Source organism: Elephantulus edwardii, unplaced genomic scaffold (genome assembly GCF_000299155.1).
Source record: "Elephantulus edwardii isolate Elephantulus edwardi_28Jun2011 unplaced genomic scaffold, EleEdw1.0 scaffold00258, whole genome shotgun sequence".
Classification (NCBI taxonomy): domain Eukaryota; kingdom Metazoa; phylum Chordata; class Mammalia; order Macroscelidea; family Macroscelididae; genus Elephantulus; species Elephantulus edwardii.
The window spans coordinates 1,088,822-1,113,240 of record NW_006400008.1 but is presented as its reverse complement, the minus strand read 5'-3'; the positions used below and the strand labels follow the sequence as shown (position 1 = coordinate 1,113,240).

The 24,419-nt window shown below is 37.1% G+C and overlaps 1 protein-coding gene across 1 annotated transcript in view; it reads right to left on the bottom strand.

Moving 5' to 3' along the window:
- BAI3 (brain-specific angiogenesis inhibitor 3) overlaps nt 1–24,419 on the bottom strand; it is a 1,132,296-nt gene that overhangs the window by 945,027 nt on the left and 162,850 nt on the right. The gene's annotated exons all lie outside the window — the stretch shown is intronic.

The following is a 24,419-nucleotide window of genomic DNA, read 5'->3' as shown; positions in this document are numbered from 1 at the left end:
ATGCGGATTTCTCCATCATTTCTTTCCACAGATGTTGTTGATTTGATTTCTCTATATTACAGTCACAGAAGTCCATGTGTATAGTTATCTAAGTTGAAAATAATCTCTCCAGTGAAGAGGCCATTGGTCTTTCAAAATTTTGTCATGTTATCTCCAACACAGCATCTATTACCAACATCATATTTCCTAATTGCTTATCCTTTTGTTTCCAAACTTCATATTCCATTCATCAGTTATTACTAATGTGTCTTGGCTCCCAGAACTGCAGGAATTAGTAAAAATTCTTTTCTGACAATTTCCAGTGTTTGGAAGTTCTGACAACTTCTAGTAGACTCAAGCCCTATAATGGATGCTTATATCTGTTTCCTTTTATAAGTCATGACTAATCAGCAAATGAAAGCCCTGTAAACTTATGCCATCAAAATCTTTAAGGTATCCTCTAATTTGAGGTAGTTCTAGTACTTAATCTGCTTAGAGATGTATTTCTACTCCAAAGATGCACCAGATAGGCATCTCTCATAGATTTTTAAAATTATGACTTGTTTTTTTAATAATAAAGCCGTAAGAAACAAATTTACAAATAAAACGAAATACATGTTTTCCTTTCTTTTTATCTACTCTCTCTCCATTCCTGCTTGTCAAGTTATATCTAAACTCAAACCTTTTGATACAGGCAAGAAAGTTGCAGAAAGGGAAATAAATAACCTAGTAAATACAATTCTAAGAGTCTAAACATGTGAAACACACATCTGACTAGAACTTTTGAGAGAGCCAATATGTTGACAGAAAAATATAGTACTTGAGGATTTTCAATACACCACTAAAAAATAAATAAATAAAAAAAATTAAAACCAACCAAAAAACCCAAACTGGATATCTACAAACAACAAACATGCAAAATAATTCTCAGCTAAAAAATCAAAAGCTAAACTGAAGGAAGGATGGTTACTATTGATATTTTGATTAGTGATCTAAAAGATCCATGCTGTTGTTGTTAATGTGCAATTGGGTCAACTGCACATAGTCAAATGACTCATAGGAGCCTCACAATAGCTCTGAATCCTGTCAATCCTAAACCAATCTCAATGCCCCTGAAAAGCCTACCCCTATTACCTCAGTTATTGTTTCATCCAGGATCTTCCTCTCCTGCACCCTCTCCCTCCACCCTTCTAAGCATGTCTTTCGTTTCCACTGGTCTCTCCTGGCAACATGCCAAAAGTATGTATGTGAGATAGAGTTTCAAAATCCTTGCCTCCAAGGAGAAACTTGGTTTTACTTTCTCCAGGACAGACCTGTATGTTCTTTTGGCAGTCCATGGTATGTTCAATATTCTTCTCCAGCACAACTCCAAAGTGTCAATTTTTCTTCTGTTATTGTCACTGCTAACCTCTTTGATACATAACAAGTAATTGCAAAGATCATGGTTTGGATCATGGTTTAGTTTCTAGACTGACATCGTGGCTCTTCAGTACTGAGGAGAGGTCCCTGAGAGTAGATTTTCCTACTGCAATTTATCTTTTTATATCCTTACTGATGATGCCCAGAGAGTTCACTGTGGAACCAAGCAAGCTGAAATTGTTAAAAATCTCACTCTCTTCTGCATCTATCATCGTGCTGCCAATTGGCCCAGAAGTGAGACTCTTCATTTTCTTGATGTTGAGCTTCAATCTATATTGAAGACTGTAGCCCTTGATCTCTGCAACAAATATTTCAGGTCCTCCTGTTGGGGGAAACAAGATTGTGTTATTTGCATAACACAGGTCCTTGATGAGTCTTTCTCCAATCCTAATGCCATATTCCTCCTCATAAAGTCCAGCCTCCGGAATGATCTGTTCCACATAAAGAATGAAAAGGTATGGAGACAGGATGCATCCCTAAAGCACATTTTTCCTGATTTTGAACCATTCAGTGCCTCCTCTGCTCCGACAAAGGTTTCCTGGCCCAAGAAAATGTTTCACATGACCACAATCAAGTGTTATGGATGTTACAACTCTGCATACTCTTTACACCTTTTGATGCTTCCTGGATCATTCAATATTATGCCCATAGTATTGCTTTAAGTATTGCAGCTTAAGGCTTGATTTTGTTCTTCAGCATTTTCATCTTAAGAAATGCTAAAAGTATTATATTTTAGGGCATTATTTTTATCGTAGGAGTATGCAATGAGGGTTGCAGAGTGGATTATATTTGGGGGTAGGGGGTGGGGTTTGGGGAGGTGCAGGGGGATTGTGTACCAATGAGGGAGTCTTTCTTTTGCTTTTCAAGGAGAGGAGCAAATGGGGGGAGGGGTTTGTGCGGGGAGAAAGGTGCAACAATGAATGAATGGAATTCCAAAATCTCTGTAGATGTTCATTGAAATGAAAAATAAACAAACTAAATTAATAAAAAAAAAGAAATGCTGAGAGAGTTTGTCACTTTTAATTTTCCAACTCCAGCTGTTGCACATTTCATTATAATACTTTGCTTTGTCTTCCTGAGCTGCCCTTTGGGATTTTCAGTTCAGCTCCTTAACTTCTTGAGTTCTTTTGTTTTGTGTTTGTTTCCCGCCCCCCCCACACACACTTTGTTTTAGTATCTCAGTACGCTAATGCAATATTCAGAGTCTCTTCCAACAACCATCTAGGTCTTTTCTTCTTCTTTGTAATGGCCCTTTGCAGTCTTCATAGATAATATTCTGGATACCATCCTAAAGCTCCTCTGCTTTTCATTCATGAGTGTTCAAGACCTCAAACCTGTTTCTGAGGTGGTTTTTAAATTGAAGTGCGATAGACTTAATGTTAAATTTCAGTTTTTGTGGATTTGATTTAATTTTATTTAACTTCAGTTTGAACTTGACTAAGAGTGTTTGATTGATGGTCTCTTCCACAGTCAGCACCTGGCCAATTCTTCACTGTTGATACTGGACTTCTCCAATGACTCTTTCTACAGACGAAATAAATCTGATTCCTATGCAGACCAGCAGGTGAGGCCCATGTCTATAGTTACTGCTTGCATTTCTTGTAAAAGGTATCTGAAATTAATAAATCATTGATTGTACAAAATTCTGTCATCCTATCTCCAGCCTCATTTCTGTCAAGTCCATGTTTTCCAACTACTGATGCTTCTTTCTTATTCCCAACTTTTGCATTTTAGTCACCGTTATTATTAAAGCAATTAGGGTGCACGTTCAACTTCTGACTGTAAATGTTGGTAAAAATCAAACATTTTCTCCTCTTTGAGTCTAGTTTTTTGTGCATATATTTGAAAGACAGTAGTATTAACAGGTTTTCCTTTCATGTATATGGTTATAATCCTATCATTTACAACATTGTATTTCAAGATAAATCTAGAAATGGTCTTTTTAACTCTGAATGTGACTCCATTTTTCCTCAACTCTTCATATCCAGCATAGTAGATCATAAGACTGTCTGATTAAAAATACCCCATCCCAATTCATCCCATTTCAACAGTATCTAATATGTCAATAATTATGTCTTCCAATTCTTCCTTAGTAATTTCCAATTTACCTACAATCTTTCTCACTTTCCAATCACTAGTGTCTGCTTGCAACTCTTCCTCTTACTTTGAATTTCCCAATAGAGGGCTCAACCTCTTGTGCCTAATCTGTTGGTCTAATCTAAGTGTGTTATATTGTACATAGGTTTTCAAAGGCCTGTTATTTCAAAAGTGGATGGCCAATCCTCCTGCCTAATCCATCTTATTTTGGCTGTCTGACAGACAAGCATTTTACCCATAAAAGCAGATGAAAGACCCTTCCTACACAGTTAACAGATTCAATGTCAGTCTCATCCCACCCCCTTCTGCACTTGTGTGTTGATTTGGTACCCCTCTCCACCCCTGCCCTGCACTGCCCTGTCAGCATCCCTCTCAGTTCCCTCCCCTTGTCCTGCGAGCACCTCCTTCCCTCTTTCCCCTCCCCTCAACTAACCCCTGATATCATGGCTCAGGCCTGGGGCCACTTCTGTCAGCTCATTAATTCTCTATTTCACAGTGATACTGGCACTTTGGTCAGGTTCAAGGCACAGAGTAGGTGGCCTGGAGCTATGCAAGCAGGTATCTAGGGTGGCATAGGGCAGGTCTTCTAGTATGGTGCCAAATCTCCTGAAAGTTGTGAAAATTATTTCTGACTCCCACAGAGATGTTGCATGGTATATACCTTTAGTCAGATTTGCAGTGTGCATAAATGCATCACATCTTCACTTTTGTTTTCCTTTTGAATTGAATATTCAGTAATTGAGATTAGGAACTATGTGATTGCCAATAAATGTCTAGATTGTCATCAAGTAACTAATCTACAACAAATAGATACACATTCAGATATTTTGGTATATTTGGTAGTGCCATGCCACTCCCACTTCACTTTTCAGGATCTAGGAAAAGCATTAAAAGATTGGACTAGATGTCTTGATAGTAAATAAAAATTCAAGAAAAAGAAGGAACAAAGGGTAAAAAAAGATAAAGCTAAACATAGAAGTAAATGTTTCTGAGCTAAAATGATCTGTGATGCAATACATACAAACAAAAACCCACTGTCAAATAGCTGTTTGACTCATAGTGACCCTCCATCAGCTTCTGAGGCTGCAAAACTTCATAGGAGGAGTTTCCTCATTTTTCTCCTGCATAAAAGCTGGTGGAAGGGGATCATGAACTTCCAGCTAAACAACACAATGCACTGCAAAACTAGAGTTCCTTCCAAAACCAGAAAAGGTTATCAGATTTCCCTCCATTTATATCTGAAAATATTCATACAAATATTTGTATCTGATATAGTAATTACATTCTAAGAATAAACATCAAGGCCTATATAACTCTAGATACAAGAAAAAGAAAAGCATTACCTGATAATAAATGGGTGATTTATCTTTATTATATAAGTTATAAATAAGGCAGAGAGATTAAAATCACCTGCAATCTCATCACATTTATAACTACTTTTAACTCCTTCAAAATTGAGTTTATCTTCCTATATGGAGAGAAAAAAAATTAGAAACTTACATGATTATCATCATATTGTGCTTTGTAACTTGAATTAATATTTTTTAAAAAATAATATTTTACTGAATGCCTTTTGGGTGAAAAGTATTATGTTAGAAATGCAACATATCTTTTACTTTTATTTTACTTTATCATTTACAGAAACTCTGTGCAGCCATATTAATTATCTTCCTTCTAAAGAAATGACTTTCCTAAGTGATACAGCAGTAAGAAGTAGAATCAAATATCATTCGTGGATATTCCTATTCTAAGTCTGTCCTCCTTCAAATATACTGACTTTCCTTTCAAAAAAATGAACCACAATTTTGAAAAGGAAGGGTATAATAGATGGTATTTTATTTTTCTCTTTGCCCTTCTGTCAGAATTAAGTCTCAAAGGAAGGAAGAAACTGTCAGGTTTCTTTCTAAATGTGTATCACTTGTCACTGGAAAGACTTAAATCATCATTCAGACATGTATGTTGAAATACAATATATAAACCATACTTAATTAGAACTTGGAGCATCTACAGTATAAACTGAATGTGAAACAATTTTTACATCAAAAAGAAACTGCTCATTAGCAAGGATTCCTGGTTAAGCTTGGTGGTGAGGAAGCAATTTATTTTCTAAAATTTATCCAAAATGCAGCTTCTAAGTCAATAGCAGTCAGTGAATGACACTGTTATTACAACACTTATATTTCAGAAGAGTTGTTGTGGTGGTTTTCTTCACTTTTTTAGGATAAATACTTTGTATTATATATATATGCAAGTTCAGCCCTTTGCCAAAATTTCCAACTTAATAATCGTTATCACACAGAAGTTTGCTAGAGTGTTTTTTTTCATTTTTATTTTATTCTCCTCTTTATCAACCTAGCACATAATGGTAATTTTCACATTTTATGAATAATTTTTGAAATAAAATATCAAAAAAAGAGCATAGGAAAGATTTTTTAAAGAATATTAGCTTAGAAATAAGTATCTCGGCTCTTAAGAACTAATAGCAGGTACTTAATATCTTATCCCAATAAACCACCTTAACAATAGATTGATCTCTCAACTTTATGAATTGAAAGGCAGCATGGAAGTGCTTATAAAAACCAGTAACAATGCTGCTATGTGTTTCATGGGTGACCTTGAGAAGATAACTTTCTCTCTGTATTTCTCAGTTTTGTATCCTTTGTAATATTCAGGGGGGGAAAAAACCCAAAAAAAACACCCAGTACTAATCGTGGTATTGTACCAAGGATTAAACATGTTAATAAATGCAATATACTTAAACTTTAGTGTCTCAACTCTCAAACTCATTGCCATTGAGTCTGAACTGACTCATTGCTGACCCTCCAGTGGATTTTCAGAGCCTAAATTGCATGTAAGTACACTGTTCCTCTTTTTTGTGAAGAAGCTAGTGGATTTGAACTTCCTGCCTTTCAAATGGCACCACAACTCCCTACCCAGTAAGCCATCAGAACTCAAAGCTGTGTTCAAAAACTACATCTAGTACATAATATATGTCATGTAGATAAGACATATCACTATTTCATGTGAGTAGATATGTGAGTCTGTACACATTTCCTTTATGCTTTTTGTATAAATAAGAAAAAACAACAAATTCTTTTTCACTGACTTCAGAAATGTTTTCAGAAGAAGTAGAGAGCAGATTCTTCTCTTCTTATCGGCATGATCTGTACACTGAAATGATAATAATTTACCCTAGGGAAATCTCTCTGTCTTCTTTTCCTGAGCACACCAGCAAATAAAACTTTGAGGTATATATACATTCAAACTGTTGTCCCTTTGACTTTCACTTTCAAGGGGAAATGTCTGAGTAGTCAAGTCTCTTTGTCAGCTCCCCTTAGATGGGGGTCAAGAGTAGTCTAAAGTGGAATCATATTCAATTCTTCATTCTAACTGTTATTTTTGTTGTTTTGTGCTATTAAGTTGACTATGGCTCTAGTGGCCCGGTGAACAACGGCTCTAAAAGCCTGCTCGATCCTGAACCAATCTCACTATCTCTGACAAACCAACCCTCATTACCCTAGTTACTATCTCATCGGGGGCTTCCTTTCATGCGGTGTCCCTCCACCCTTCCCAGCATGTTATTTTCTCCAAGAACTGGTCCCTCCGGGCAATATGCACAAAGGATGTCAGAAGGAGCCTCAAAATCCTTGCCTCCAAGGAGCAGCTTGGTTTCACCCTCTCCAAGAGAGACCTGTTAGTTATCTTGGCTGTCTATGTATGTTCAATATTATGTTGTCACTGAAGAAATGCCAGGGATTGAGAGCTACTGTCTTGAAGAAACTGACTGATTTTTTCATTCTTGGCTCATATATGTTTCAACGTTTTAAAACAATTTCTATATTAAAATTTAAATTCCCTCTGCATTCTGCTACATAATTTCCTTTCCTTCTTAAGAAGCCAAATATTTGTTTTCTTCTAATAATCCAGAACCCAATAATAATTCAGTTTTCCAATTTCTCGACTAAAATGCTCATCTCTGCGCATATGGAGAAAGATAGAGTCAAACCAAAGCCTGGCTTAGTAAACTCCCCTGTGTTTCAGTTCCTGCAAACTTGCTTCCTAATTAAAGGAGCATGGGAAATGGAAGAAGAGAATGTGTCAAATGAAATGAAATTGATTTTCCTTCAATAGATACACTGAAGCATGTGGAATGTTCTCAGGGTCTTGCATTTGTTTTGTTATATATATATAGATAAATGTGTGTGTATATATAGGTATATATGTGTGTGTATATGTATAGGATACGTGTGTGTGTGTGTGTCTGTGTGTGTGTGTGGAGATACATATATTTTAAAGGAGTAAATATTATGAAAGGCATATTCCTGGTCCACAAGCACATATTTAGTAACATAAAGAGAGAAACATTTTTTACCATTACATACTTTTAAAGAAATAAAAAAACAAATTAACAAATGAATATTGACATTGTGGTTCACATAATGTCATTATTCCTCTGAAATTGAGGATGCATTTTCACTATCCAAATTATCTGGCTTAAATCCCACCCTCTGTCATAGCCTCTGTTCTACCTGAGGTTAATGACATCAGTTGATGCAGTTTGTTGTATTTGTGTTTCAGTATTTTAGTATCCATAAGAATGTTTTTTGCTTGTTTCAAGTATTTCTTTCTCCCTGTCACTCTACAAGTTAGTATAACAAGAAGTCGTCTTTGAAAAGTCTGTCCAAACATTGTTCATGATCTAATTAGCCCACAGTTCGGCTCACTAAAATATACTGTGAGATTGGTTTTGAAAATAATTCCTTATTGATTAACAAGATGTAATAGCAGCAGAAAACAAAATCTGTGTTCAATCAAGTGGAAAATAAAATATAGTCAGAAAGCTCTGTGAATGTGCCGGTCCTAAATAATCGGCACTAGTCACTCACAATTGAACCTCTTGTTGAAGAATTTTGTTTTTCACTTGGAAATGCTAAGTGAGCATATTCCTTAACAAGGAACAACCTTTTGCTACCAGTCATATAGAAAGTTAAACAAAAGCATAAAACGTTAATTAAAACAAAACAGATGAGATAATGAAACTAATGACTACGGATGGCTTAAAACTCTGCAATAAACTACACGGATGGCTTGATGTCTGTTAATTAACTGATGACAATTTGAATATGTAAGCATGTGGAATGTATTCAAGGCCTTGGATTTGTTTTCTTTTTATATACTTTTTTTTAAAAGGAGGAAAAATTATGAAAGGAGCATTCACTCTCCTGGTCCACATTTTCCTCTCTCTCCTCATACCTACAACACCTCCCATCCTCACTTTCAACTGGTGACCCTTCTTTCTCTATAACTCACATGTATTCAAGCAGAAACTGTTTCCAATAGCTCTCACCATATCTACTATCATCATCTATACATATAAGTTCTGGCTTCATTAATTCTCTTAAAATGCTCTCATTTAAAAAAATAATCCTCCAACTTTGCACCCTACCCCTTCTCAACCTAGATCTGGAGTTTGTTCTCTTGTTGTTTGTTTTGTTTTTCCTTTGGCTCCCTAAGCCATCAAACTTTTCTCCTTTGGAAAAAATCATGTGTCTCAGTACACAGGACTACATGAACCTCTCTAACACTTCACAGTGAAATAAACAAACCAAACAACTCTCATTTTAGCACAAATTATTGTTATTTTTAAGAACCATCAAGTTGACTACCATTTACAGTGACCTTATGAACTCATATCTGTCCTGTTCCATCCTTACAATTTCTGTCACGCTGGAACCCACTGTTGCAGTCACTGGGTCAATACTCTTCATTAGGAGGTCATCTTCTCTTTCACTGACCCACAACTTTTCTTAGTATAATTTTTTTGTTTGTTTGATTCGGGTTTTTTTACCAAGGACTAGGCCCTCCTGCCAGTATGTGAGATGCTCAAAGAATGTGAGACAAAGTTTCACACTCCCTACCTTTAAGGAGCACCATGGTTACAGTCCCACCCAGATAGGTTTTCTTTTTCTTTTAGAAATCCAGGGCATATGGTGTCTCTCTGGAGACTAAGGTGCACCTGATACAGGCCATGGTCTTTGCAATCATTTGTTATGCATCAGAGAGTTGGACAATGACTAGGGAGGATGAAGGAGACTTGATGCCTTTGAGCTGTGGTGCTGGAGAAGAGTACTGAATGTACCATGGACTGCCAAGAAAACGAACAGATTCATCCTGGAGAGGGTTAAACCAGGCTACTCCTTGGAGGCAAGGATTCTGGGGCTTCATCTGACATACTTTGGACATGTTGTAAGGAGGGACAGGTCCTTGGAGAGGGACATCATGCTTAGGAGGGTGGAGGGACAGCACACGAGGGGAAGACCCTCGATGAGGTGGATTGATTCAGTGACTGGGATAATCGGGATGGGTGTGTCAGAGGCAGTGCGCAGGGTTTAGGGCTGTTTTACACAGGGTTACTATGGGTCAAACGACTCGATGGCACATAACAACAACAACATCCCATAATTTAAAGGTATCAGAGTTTTCCTTATTCATTTTCCAATTTTTACATGCACAAGAAACAACAAATAGGAAAACACCATTGCTTGGGGCAGGAGCAACTTAGCCTTTAAATTGACATCCTTGACACATGCTATTGTTGTTAAGTGCCGCCGAGTCACAGGCAACTCATAGCGACCCTATGAACTAAAGTTCTCAACAGTTGCGGGACTTCCAGCCTTTCTCCAGGTTCACAGGGTTTCCAGAGGCAAGCTGTTTACGGAAGTGGATGCCACTCCTGCTTCCAAGCTTGTTTTAGCCGGCGGGTGCCACCAAACACTGTCCACCATGGGTAACCATTATCGCATTTGACACATCAGGGTACACAGTGTTCAGCTTCACAGAGACCATAAGTTGGCTCTGTACGGCAAGTGGACATACCAGGGTTACACGACCTAAAAGAATGTTTCACCGAACACAATTAAAGACAGGCTCGAGGGCCATACAGTAGAGTCACCCACCTTTGGCTTGGGAGCATGGTTTTTTGTCCACTAGGCTGACTGCTCTCTCTCTCTCTAGGCCTCTACATGATTTTAATCTACTGCCTGCAGCAAGCTCCGCAGGCTCAGCCCTTACTTTCCCTTAGTTTAGGGCTCTGGGCTGCCCACCTACTTCTGAAGGGCAAGAAAGAGCAGTAACAACACAGCAAAAACGACCTCAGAAACTTTCCTTGCCTTGACCACCACCAAAGTCGAGACGCCATAGAGATGAAAGCCATCCTGCCCGTCAGCCAGCCCGCCTCCAGAGTGGAGGGAGACTCCCCCTTGACATATATATGTTAATATTACACTCATTTGTCTATCTCCCTTTTCAACAACAACAACAAAAAAAGGACTTATAAACTCTCAATCCTATTTTGCCTACTTACTCTTAAACCTTATAATCAATCAGGTCAGTCAAACTTCTGCCGTTCAAAAACATGCTAAAAGTGAGCATCAATTACAAACATATGTAGTTGACTCATTCATGATCTATCCTCATTTTAACTGCAGCAACTACTTCAGTATTTCATGTATTCATGAAACTTCAGTACCTCAGTGTTTCACTTCAACTACTTCAGCAAATACTTTTAGATGCGCAAAATTTGCTCATAGCTGTCATATTTCTATGGCAAATAGAAATGACACTCCTATCACAACAATCCACATTCATCTCTTCTTCATATACTCAACCTTCAAATATTTTATATTTATAATCATTCCTTGGTAAAAATGACACAGTTTCATGACTTTAAATATTAACTTAATGACATATTTAGCATCTCTGTTTGGACAAGAAATATGCCTCTCACATATATTATGAACCAAACCAAGTTAGTAATCTTCCTGCCAACTTGATTCTTCCAGATGCTTCCTTATATCAGTAAATAGCACCTCCATCTATTTAGTTGCTCAGGCCAAAAATTTTAAGAATTATTTCCAAGTATCTTCTTACTATATCACAACTAATCAGTCAGCACTTTATTTTGGTTCTACCATAAAAAATATTCCAGTAATTCTGACTTTCTCCATTGAGAAGTCATTTTAAACTCCACAATGGGAATCTTGGTTTAATTCACTGTCACTTTCATTCCAAGATTATGTGAATAACTTCCAGTTTTATTTCTTAACGCTTTTCACGACAGCAACCAGAGTGACGCATTTAAAAATTGTGTGAGATGCTACTGCCTCTTTAAAACAGTGGTCATACACTTCAGTCAGAAGACTCACAAAAGCCTTTGCTTAGAAAATTAAATCCGATTTATCTAACACTTAGATCAAATCAATGCAATCTATTTTTTCCCACTACTTTTACTCTACTCATAATCACTAGAGCTGGGTCAAATTTCACAAACTAAAGGATACCATCCTCAAGATTGCCAGATAACACTCAAGACCGCAGATGTCAATTGAAAATTTCTCCCACTGAGAAGATGGGAGCTTGAACATTGTGCTTTTGGATTGTCAATGCAACTCCTAATCACTAAGCCACCAGAGTTTCAGCCCATGTGAGTAGCCTTTGAAAACTTGCTGGAACATCAGCTATGCATTGGTTCTCACTCAAGGGTACATGACAACAGCCCTTCATATTTTCACCAATCAGGACGCTCACGGAGCTTCCACGTCCAAAGCTTCTATTGACACACAATTATTTAGATGAGATTGATTAGATCATCTCCTACTTAGAGGCCAGTTAATATCATTGGTTGTGGTCACTATGGTCTGGATAAGTGCCACATCAATTGCATCATTAGCATAAACTTTGAGGTGTGGTCTGAAAGCTTCACCAAAGATACTTCAAACATGAGCAATTGTGGACACCATGACCACATTGTGAAAGGAGAGTTAAATACTACCCCACAGTAGTATGCTCACAAGTCGCTACATCTAGTGACACTTCCCCTACTTACTCAATTCATCCAGCCATAATGGCCTTTTTCATTCTGTTAGAAGTGCTCTGTTCCATATCTCCGTATCTGACATTTCTTATGATAGGAATCCTTTATTCCAATATATCAGCATGGTTTGCTCCTTATGCCCAAGATCTTTGCTTAAATACCAGTTTCTATGATATATATCTATGCTATGTCTTACTTCTTCTTGTTGTTCTTAGGTGTCATCAAATGGAGTATGACTTATAGGAACACTATGAGCAAAAAATCTGAATCCTGTTCTATCCTGCACCATCCTCAAACTTCCTGATACACAGGAGTCCATTGCAGTAGTCACTATGTCAGTCACTTGATTGAGGGTCTTCCTCTTCTTCGCCTGTCCTCCACCCTTTCCAGAGTCATTTCCCTCTCCAAGAAATAGTCCCTCCTACCAACACGCTCAAAGTCTGTGAGGTGAAGCATCATCAGTCCTGTCTCCAAAGAGCACTCTGTATGCACCCTCTCCAAGATATACCTTTTTCTAACTACTCCATTCAAAATTCTCCTACCTAACTCACTTTCTTTTAGCTTTCCTTTTTCTCCATGGCATTTATTGCCATTTAGTGAATTACATATTTGATTAAGGAATGTATTTACTTAGATTATGAATCGCCATGAGATATTCTATTCTTGTCATCTACCCAATATAGGTCCTTGATGAGTCTTCATCCAATCCTGATCCCACATTCTTCTTCACAGAGTCATGGTCTTCTATTGATTTGCTCAGCGTGCAGATTAAATAGGTATGGAGAAAAGATACACACCTTTCCTGATTTCAAACCATTCTCTATTCCTTTACTTTGCACAACAGCTTCTTGATAGGTTTCATATGAACATAATTAAGTGTACTGGAATTCCCATTCTTCTCAGTGTTAGCCATATTTGTTATGATCCTCACAGTCAAATGTTTTTGCTTAGTCAATAAAACACAAATAGATACTCTTCTAGTATTACCTGCTTTCAGCCAGGATCCATCTGGCATTAGCAATGATATTCTTGGTCTCATGCTTCTTAACCCCATTGAAACTTCTGGCATTTCCCTGTCAATGTACTGTTCTACTGTTCTAGCCATTTTTTTCCCTCCAAATTTGTTCTGCCATAATTGTTTATTATTGTTAATTATTATTATTATTATTGTTATTGTTATTATTATCATTATCCTTTCTTTTATTCATTCCTTGTTGAAGAATTTGTCTCTCCCTTTCCCTCCCTCCTCCCCTCAGTCCACTAGTCCACTCTATAATGCAACAATTTTTCCAGATTGCTATCATATATATGATGCCTAATCATATATTCCTTTCAGACAGTTCATCCCCTCAGCTATTCCACTGAAGTGTTCATTATCTATCCACATTTTATGTACTGTCTCACTCATTACCCCCATGTCAGTCCTATTTTATAACAGCAGTGCTATGCAGTATCTGTCCTTTAGTGACTGAGATACTTCACTCAACATAATGTCTTCAGGTTAACCCATGTTGTGTAATACTGTATTATGTCATTGTTTTTCAATTCTGCATAATATTCCATAGAGTAAATGTACCATAGTTTTTCTATTCATTCATTGATGGGCACTTGGGTTACTTCCGCCTCTTTGCTATTGTGAATAACGCAACAATAAACATGGTACATAAATATGGTTTGAGTCACAGCTTTATATATATATTCCTAGTGGTAGAACTGCTAAGTCAATATTTCTATTTCCAACTTTGTTCGAAAGTTCCAGACTGTTTTCAACAGTGGTGGTACCATTTTGCATTCCCGTCAGCAGTGAATAAGAGTTACAATCTCTCCACAACCCCACTAGCATTTTTTGTGTGCTGCACTGTTGAATTTTGCTATTGTCGCTGAGGTGAGATCGCTAGCAATATTTTGCTTGAATATGATGTTAACAATATTGTTCAATAATTTTCACATTCTATTTGATCTCCTTTCTTGTGAATGGTGACAATGGATCTCTTCCAGTCAGCTGTCCTCCAAATTACTTAGCATCAACTGATGAGCACGTGCAGGGCTGAATCTTTTAGGTGAAACATGTCAATTGGCCTCGCATCAATTACTGGAATCTTATATTTTTTCCAATGCTTGTAGTGCAACTTGAATTTCTTTCTTTGTTACCATAGACTCTTGTTCATATGGTACTTCCTGAAATTTTTAAGTATCACTCAATTATTTTTGATTCAGTGACTGTGTATTCCTTCCATCTTCTTTTGAAGTTTTCCGGAATATTCCAGATGTGGCCCATAATACCTTTCAGTATTCCAGATTGAGGCTTGAATTGGTTTTCCAGTGCTTTTAATTTGAAAAATACCTAGCAAGTTCTCCCCTTTTTATTCTCCAGCTCCAGTTCTTTGCACATGCCATTATAATACTTTGTTTTATCTTCTCAAAATGTCCTTTGACATCTTCTATTCACTTCTTTTGAACTAAGGTACGCTGATTCAGGTCATGGGTTTTTTCAGTCATTTGCTATGTATTTGAGATGTGGAAAATAAATAAGGATGAAAGAAGGAAAAATGATATCTTTGAACTATGGTGTTGCAAAAGAATACTGAATATCTCATGGACTGTCAAAAGAACAAACATAAATGCCTTGGAGAATGTGCAGCCAGAGTGCTCCCAGGAGGCAAAGATGGTGAATCTTTTGTCTTATCTACTTTGAGCATATTGCTAGCAGAGGCTATCCTTGGAGATACACATAACACTGGGAAAGGTGGAGGGTCAATGAAAGAGAGAAAGACTGTAAACTTGATTAATTGATACAGTGACTGCAACAAAGGGAACAAGTGTGTCAGAAATGATGAGGATGGCACAGGCTATGACAGGGTTCATATCTGTTGTTCATTGGGTCACTACAATTAATATTTGACTTAAAGAAACCTAACAACACCAATTGTGTTGTTAGCCTATATGATGTACCCCCCAAAAAATATTTATCCAAGAAATTTGTTGAAAGGAAGATTTGGTTTCATATTCTTTTACTTTCATTTGAAACAACTGCTTATAGGAAGATGAATGGATTTCTGAACACTAAGAAGCACTAGCTTACAAGCACATGAAGGCCCAAAGGATGATCTATGTTTAAATGCTCATTTCACAGCCCAGTGTCCCTGGTCTTGCCTTTCCTTCTTGGATCCCTCCAGTCCTTCCACTCCTTTCTCTTGCCTTCCCATCTAGTGTTTGGCTCTATTATAATTATTGTAGAAGTGTCAAGAAGCAAAAGAACTTTTATTTCTGGAGCCAGAAGATGTAAGTTAAAATCCAGACAAAAGGAGCAACAATTCTTACTAGCAATAACTTCCTCATATTTAAAGTAAAGATTCATAACTGAATTATAATAACATAAACCACATTCAAGATACATATACATAGCTTATAATTCTATAAAAACTACTGTCATTAGTAATTATCTAAAATGTTGAACAATAGGAGATAGTAATTTTTTTCCCTATTAAATAACAAATTTTAAAATATACATTGATATGAAGGATGTGGGATTCAGGTTCCTAATTCAAGGAAGATAATTCTCATACATAACTCTAAATGTAGTGTTTCCACTCACTAAAAATAATAATATGATGTACACATAAAGATTTATCTTATCTTAGAGTACTCATTTAAATTTTACAATTTACACATAAGCTAGAGGTGTCTTTTAAATCTCATAATTCACACAGAATAGTAATACATCTGCAATTAATTAAGCCCAATTAGTAGAGACACTCAGAATGTGTGAGAAAACAAAACTTGCTGTCAATTAGCATCATCAATTGCAGAAAAGTGGAATTCAAATTAATAGTTTAAATATATGCTTACTTTCACTGATATACTCAATGTTATATATTGTATATATAATGTATATATTGTAGACTTGACAAGAAAGATGTTCCAACTTCCTTATAAAAAGACAGTAATGATTCAAGTAGCTTTGGTAATGAATTAAACTGCTAAGTCAAAAGTAGGTCATTTGTATCCACCAGCTGCTCTGCAGAAGGAAGATGGGCATATATCCGCCTGTGTGATTTACTGCCTCTGAAATCCCCTGGAGGGTCAACTATGAATCGATTCCAATTTAAATGTACATAATATCAACAAAAATACTTAATCATAAAATTTTGATACACTATTTAAAGTCATGTTATCATCTACCTATCATGCAGAGTTCAAAGAATATACTGACTATAAATGATTCTTTCTAGAGGAACATTCACTGACTGTTGGCTTATGAAAAACAAAATACTTTTACTAAAATGGAACATTTACCTATTTGAAGACATAAAGAGAGAAAATAGTTTCAGTAGTTTTCCCTTACTAAGTGATTCTATAGTCTCTAACTCGTGTTATTAATTTTAATTTAATTATAAATTAAATTCAGTCTAAAACCTTAATCATCCAATTAATAACTATCTCAGACAAGGCACAGTAATAGGATAATCTCAAGTATTCAGGTTAAGCCTTTTCCTGGGAATAAGTTTTAAAATGGAACTTATCCATACTGACGTCTTTACCATTTCAAGACTCAACACAGCAAAAAGTTTCAAAATCTTTAAGCAACTGAACAAATGTGGAATTGCTTATATGTTTAATATGGAACAATCAAGCTGTGAAATTATCATAATCTCCTTGGTTCATTTCAAACATTTGACCATTAACAGATGTATTTTATATCACTATAATTCTTCTAAATCTTATGCATAAGCTTAGCTTGTCCTTGTAATGCATTATATCCTTTGAGATTTATCTAATACAGCATAGTCAAAGATGTCCTTTTATTTTATTTTTTTAAAAGGCATCAATTTGTTTGCCATGGTAGAATATTCAAAATATATTGGATATTCAAAGTATTGATTAGGCTCTCAGAATCCAGGACAAGCATATTTTTCACAATACACTTAAATCTCTCTGTTTAATAATGAATTTGTAAAACACTGCACAATGTGCATGAGACTAGAAGATATAATGTTGAGTAAAATGTTTCAGTCACAGAAGGACAAATATTACAAGACCCTTGTTAAAAAATGGCATTGATGAGAATTGGGGCAAAGATTAGGAAAACAGTGGATAAAAAATGAACACTGCCCTGGAACAGATGAAGAAAATTATTATCTAAGGAGGAATGTATTATTAGGCATTATATGAATGGCAATTAACAATCTGGAACAAGAAGTGTATTACAAAGTGAACTGAGGGAGGGGAAAGGGAAAAGGAGAGAAGAAACTGTGTATCAATGAATTAATGAATGAAAACAAACTCTTTCTGTAAACTCGCATTAAAATAGCAATTAAAATATAATTTAAGCAATAGACTAGACCTTCATGTATCTGCTATTTTTAAGCTTTTGCTATGTTATATACTAGGTTCTCCCCATAGAACAGTTAGTAATACAAAGACATCCCATTTTTGGAGATAATAAAAGAAGAAATTAAATGTCATTGAGTTTATAATCATAGGTTGTGGTGAGAGTTACGAAGAAGATGATTATGAAGCTAAAAATCAGTGATTCAAACTAGATATGGAGGGTTAGGGAAAGCGATGGAGCTTCAAAAGAGAGTGAAGATGACAAAGAAAGACCATGAACCAAGAAAGATTAAGGTACGAGCTTTTAAGCATCCGTTTTTCATTGTGTATCATTCAGTATATTGCATATCACATATCCCGACATTCACATTTTGCTTCAAATGATCACCCACGTACACTGTGGTTTAGAAAATTAATCCACCGCTACTATGATTCCATCTTTTCAGGTCCCCATTGGAATAATTCCTTCACTGCTCCCCCATTCTTATGCTCTCCAAAAGCCATTATCCTAGGATATGTGATTTCCTCCACTCCCCAAACTCTGTTCCCCGTCTCTTCCCCTTTCCCTTTTGGACTTTTATTAACATCTTACAAGTTACCCTTCTATTTTTACAATCATACTCTCATGCACTATTTTCCTGATGAGACTGTGTTAGTTCACTCAGCACAACGCTCTCTCGATTCTTCCACATATATAGTATTTTTCAGAATATTGCTCCTTAATGCTGCATAGTATTCCATTGTGTGAATGTACCGTAATTTCTCAGTCCACTTGTTTGTGGATAAGACATTTGGGCTTTTTCCATTTTCTTGTTATTGTGAATAATGATGCTATGAATTAATCTCTGTTTTTGTCTCAGTTCTATTTTCTTTGGATTATATTCTTAGCTGTGCAATGCTGGGGTTTATGGGATTTCTATGTTCAGCTTTTTGAGAAAATGTCAAATTGCCTTCCAGAGTGGTTGTACCAAAAGTGCACAAGAGTTCCAATCTTTGCACATCCCCTCCAACATTATTGCTTGCTATCCTGTCAAACTTTGCTTCTGCCAATGGAGTAATATGGTATCTCATTGTGATTTTGATTTGTGCCTCTCTTATTACCAGTGAAAATCCTACCAAAAGCATTCTACATGTTTAACGCAATCCCAACACAGATACCAAACTCACTTTTAAAGAGCTATAAAAGGAAATTGGCTAGTTTATCTGGAAAGGAAAGGGACTCTGAATAAGCACAGCTCTTCATCAATTTTCTTAATGTCCTCTGAGATGTGGTCTCCAGCTGCATCAACAGCAGGCATATATTTCACCCACTCACTGTTCAGCACATTCTCCCTCCAGAGCTGTGAGGCCACTAGAAGGGGGAGAGCTGACCAGACTGGAGAGAGACTGGCAAGTCAACCTGATGAAGTCCTGGGGATAGATCAGTTAATGGTTTTGCTTGCTGACTGACTGAGGAAACCAGAGACTTCTTGCATTTGTGTTGCTGAACTGAACTTGGACTTTTACTTGTTGACTGAGAAGCTATCTGATTGAGGAATTACATCTTACTATTATTCTGTCTTTGCACTGACTGCTGGACTAAACCTGAACTTAAACTTTGCCTCTCCCATCCCCCAACTTATTTTCTTAATAAACCCCACAACTGTGAATAATACAATGTCTGTGAGTCAATTTGGAATGAAGAACAGATCCAGTGAATAATGTGGATAGGTGCAGTAACTTAGGAGTGGCGATGTGGGGCATGTCTGACCTTGTAGTTATTTGGCATTGTGGATGTTGCTAATAGGACACTTCCCCTTTCCGGAGTTGGCAGAGTTTGGACTCAGCCATCCCAATGTTGTTCTTGTACCTTTTACAGGGAATTTGAAGATGTTATAAATTAACATGAAGTCATACAAGAGTAGTTGTTGTGTACTGTCAAGTTGGAAACAACCCACAGCTCACCCTCAAGTAGGTTTTAAGGGGCATTCAATTGCATGGTAGAGTTCCCATTTTTCTCCCCAAAAGTAGCTAGTAGATTTGAATCGTGTACCTTTGGGATTGTAGGGCAGCTGCTTATCACAGGCCACCAGAGCTAAGTGCTAATTATTTAAGACTAAGGTCCTTATAAAAGAGAATAAGATTTAAAAAACTGAAAGACAGAAAAAAATAGCTACTTGAGAATGAAGGCAGATGTAGCAGCAAACTCAGGCAAACCAAAGATTGTCGGAAGCTTGAGAAGCTTGGAAGAGTTCTCTTTCAGAACTAGTGGGGAGAATGAACATCACTAATATGGACTTTTGGGGGGGGTTATTAATTTAGTTTGTTTATTTTTCATTTCAATGAACATCTACAGAGATTTTGGAATTCCATTCATTCATTGTTGCACCCTTCTCCCCGCACAAACCCCTCCCCCCCTTTGCTCCTCTCCTTGAAAAGCAAAACTCCCTCATTGGTACACAATCCCCCCCCCCCACCTCCTCAATGAGTTTTCAAAGGCAGTAAATCACACAATAGGACGCTGCCCATCTTTCTCCTGTGGAGTAGCTGGTAAATTCAAACCACAGGGTAATATCTTACCTCTAAGCTTTGTTGTTGTTACATATCATTGAGTCAGAACCGACCCAGGGCTGATCCTCCAGGGGTTTCAGAGAAGGTAAATTGCACAGGGGACATAGTCCATCCTTTTCCTACAGAGCAGCTGGAGATTTGAACCACATGTCTTCAGGATTGCAGCAGAGTTTATTACTACAAGGCCATTAGAGCTCCTTTTATTATAGTCTATCAAGTCAACTATGACTCATAGTGACACTATGAACAATAGCCCTGAACCCTACCCTATAATAAGCCAATCTCACCATCTCTGACCTTCCTGACCCCATTGCTACAGCCACTGTGTCAATCCATCTAATCTAAGGTCTTCCTCTGCTATGCTGACCCTCTATCCTTCCAAGCATAATGTCCTTCTCCAAGTACTGGCCCTTTCTGGCAACACATTCAAAGTCTATAAGTCAGAGTTTTAAAATCTTTGTCTTCAGGAAGGAACATGGATTCACCCTCTCCAGGATAGACCTGTTTGTTCTCTTGGCAGTCCATGTAGAAAAATCCAAATTCTCCGTCCAGCTACAGACCTACTGAATCAGAAACTTCTCTGGGGTTATGTGCAGAAATCAGCATTTGAACAAGCTCTCCATATTATTTTAATGCCCTCCAAAATTGGAAGGGATTTCCCCAGAAAGCATAACTGCTTCCAGAAGGTCAGCATCCTGAAAACACTGTGGAGCAGTTCTAGCCTGCACTCTTGGGATTGCAATGAGTTCACTATGAATGACAATGAAGAGAATAAATTTGAGAACCATAAATAATACCTGTTAACTACCTGGAACTTTTAGGTATTACTCCTGCCTAGACTTCACCACAGGCCATTAAAATTCAAATGAGTCTCCAGTTCCACAAAGATTCTGATACACTGAGGATGTATATTGGAAGTCTCATTCACCTCCCACACATATCTCTGGGATTTGGCCTGACTCCTAAGCCCCTCAATTGAAAAGCCATTAAGAAAATGCAATTTCATTCTTCCAACTCTTGAAATCTCTTCTCAGTTCTCATATGATTCACCATCTGTTCATATCACCATACAAATTTAACAAAGATTATATGACAAAGAAAAAATGGGTTTTTATATTCTTTATTCATTTCTGAATTTCAAATTATATGGATTTCAAACTAGAAACAACTTTGTTTTGAAAATATATCAGTATTACAATATTTTCAAATAATTGATTTAAACAACAATTTTAAGGCTATTACACCAAGTTTTTAAATGAAAAATTATTTAATAAACATTGCTCTATTTAAATCTATACATAATTTATTCAAGTTTTTAACTTTTAAAAACAGTAGCAACTGAGGCTGAGCTCTCTAATATAGAAACACAAAGAAGGAGGAACAGTTGCAAGAATACAATAGTGACTAAATGTGGAATGTGAGAAGCATAAATTTAGGAAAATGGACATTGTTAAGAAAAAAATGGAGCAAATAAATATTGCCATACTAGATATTGGTGCAGCCTGGTTTAGTCCTCTCTAGGACAAAGCTGTTCATTTTTGTAGTAGTTCATGGTATAGTCAACACTCTTTTCCATCACCACAGCTCAAAGGCATCAATTCTCTTTCTATCCTTTCTAGTCATTGTCCAGCGCGCTGATGCACAGCAACGACTGCAAAGATCATAGCTTCTATCAGGTGCACCTTAGTCTCTAGAGTGACACCATTACTCTTCCATACTTTGGAGTGGTCCCTAACAGCAGACTTTCCCACCGCAATCGCTTTTAATTTCCTGGATGCCAAACTTCTCCTTGGAGGCAAAGATTCTAAAGCTTCATCTGACATACTTTGGACATGTTACAAGGAGGGTCCAGTTCTCCAAGAAGGACATGATGCTTGGGAGGGTGGAGGGACAGTGCAGGAGAGGAAGACCCTCTACAGGGAGAACTGATTCAGTGACTGGGTTAACTGAGGTGGGTGTGTCGGAGACAGTGAGGGTGGCACAGGATATAACAGGGTTTAGGACTGTTGTATATAAGGATGCTGTGAATTGCAGGTGACTTGAAGGCACATAACAATAACAACAACAGATATTGGTGAAGTGAGATGGCTTGGCATGGGGTATTTTGAATCGGACAATCATATTATCTACTATGCTGGAAATGAAAAGATGAGGAAAAATGGGGTTGTTTTCGTAGTTAAAGTCATCTCTAGATCCATTTTGAAATACAGTGTCATGAGTAGCAGGAAAATATCCATACACATACAAGGGAATCTATCATTCAAATATTTGAAACAACAGCTAGAGCCAAAGAGGAGAAAATAGAAGACTGCTACCAACTTATAAAGTTGGAAGTCAATAAAAATGTAATCAAGATGCATTAATAATAACGGATGACTGGAACGCAAAAGTTGGAAACAGGGCAAAAGGATCAGTAGTCAGAAAACAAGGACTTGGTGACAGAAATTATTCTGGAGACAAAATCATAGAGTTCTGTACAATCAATGACCTATCTATTTCAAATACTCATTATAAAAAAAACATTTTAAATGCAGACTGTACTCATGTCTTTCACCTGATGGTATGCATAGGAATCAGATCAACTACATCTGTGGGAATATTTGCTGGAGAAGCTGAACATCAGCTGTGAAAACTGGGGTAGGTGCTAATTGTGGAATAAACCACCAATTACTCATATGCAAGCTCAAGCTTGAAAATTAAATCAAAGCCACAAGAACTAAAATTTGACCTTGAGTTTATCCCATGTGAATTTCAAAATCATCTCAGGAGCAGGTTTGAGGCCTTGAACACCAATAAGTGAAGAGATGAGCTGTGGGAATATATCAAGATCATCCATGAAGAATGCAAAAGATCATTACAAAGGCAGAGGAAGAAGAAAAGACCAAAATGGATGTCAGAGGAGGTTCTGAATCTTGCACTAGAGGACAGAGAAGCCAAAGCAAAGGGAAGAACTCAAGATATCAAAGAGCTGGACAGAAGATTTTAAAGGGCAGCTTGAGAAAACAAAGTAAAATATTATAATGAAATAGGCAAAGAGCTGGAGTCAGAAAATAAAAAATGGTGAACACATTCAGCATTTCTAGAGCTGAAATAATTGAAGAACAAATTCAAACCTTCAGTTGCAATGCTTACAAATGCTATGGGCAGAATATTAAATGATCCAGGAAGCATTAAAGGAAGATGGAAGGAGTATACAGTCACTGCACAAAAAGGAATTGGCTGACACAGAAGAATTTCATAAAACAATTTATGAACAAGAGCCCATGGTGATGGAGAAGGTCAAGCTTCTCTGAAAGAACTGGCAAAAAAACAAGGCCCAAGGAACTGACAGAATACCAACTGACATTTCAACAAACGGATGCTGTCTTTGATGCGCTCACCAAGCTGTGCAAAGAAATCTGGAGGACAATCACCTGCCCTACTGACTGGAAGAAATATTCCCATTCCAAAGAAAGGTGACCCGAAAGAGTGTGGAAATTCTCGAACAATATTATTTATATCACATACAAGCATTATTCTGCTGAAAATTATCCCAAACCAACTAGAACAACACATTAACAGAGAGCTGCCTGGTGTGCAGGCTGGGTTTAGAAGAGGTCATGGTACTAGGTATATGATAGCTAATATTAGATGTATCTTGGCAGGTATCAGAGGAATGTCTGTATTTCATTGACTATGCAAAGGCTTTTGACTGTGTGGATCACAATATATTAGCTAACTCTGAGAAGAATGGAAATCATAGGACACTTGATTATGCTTATGTGAAACCTATACTTGGATCAAGAGGCAGTTGTTAGAACAGAGCAAGGAAATACTACATGGTTTAAAATCAGAAAGAGTGTATGTACAACTCCTGAGGTACAAATGTCTCCTGTTGCCTTACTTTTTCAACCTATATGTGGAACAGATCATCCAGGAGGTTGAGCTCTATGAGGAGGAATGTGGCATCAGGACTGGAGGAAGACTCATCAAAAAACTTGCATTATGTAGATGACACAACCTTGCTTGCTGAAACTAAAGAGGACCTGAAGCACTTGTTGCAGGGGGTCAAGGACTTCAGCCTTCAATATGGATTGAAACTCAACATCAAGAAATCAAAGATTCTCACCACTGGAGCAATCGGGTAGCATCATGATGGATAGTTAAGAGATTGAGATTGTTGACAGCTTGG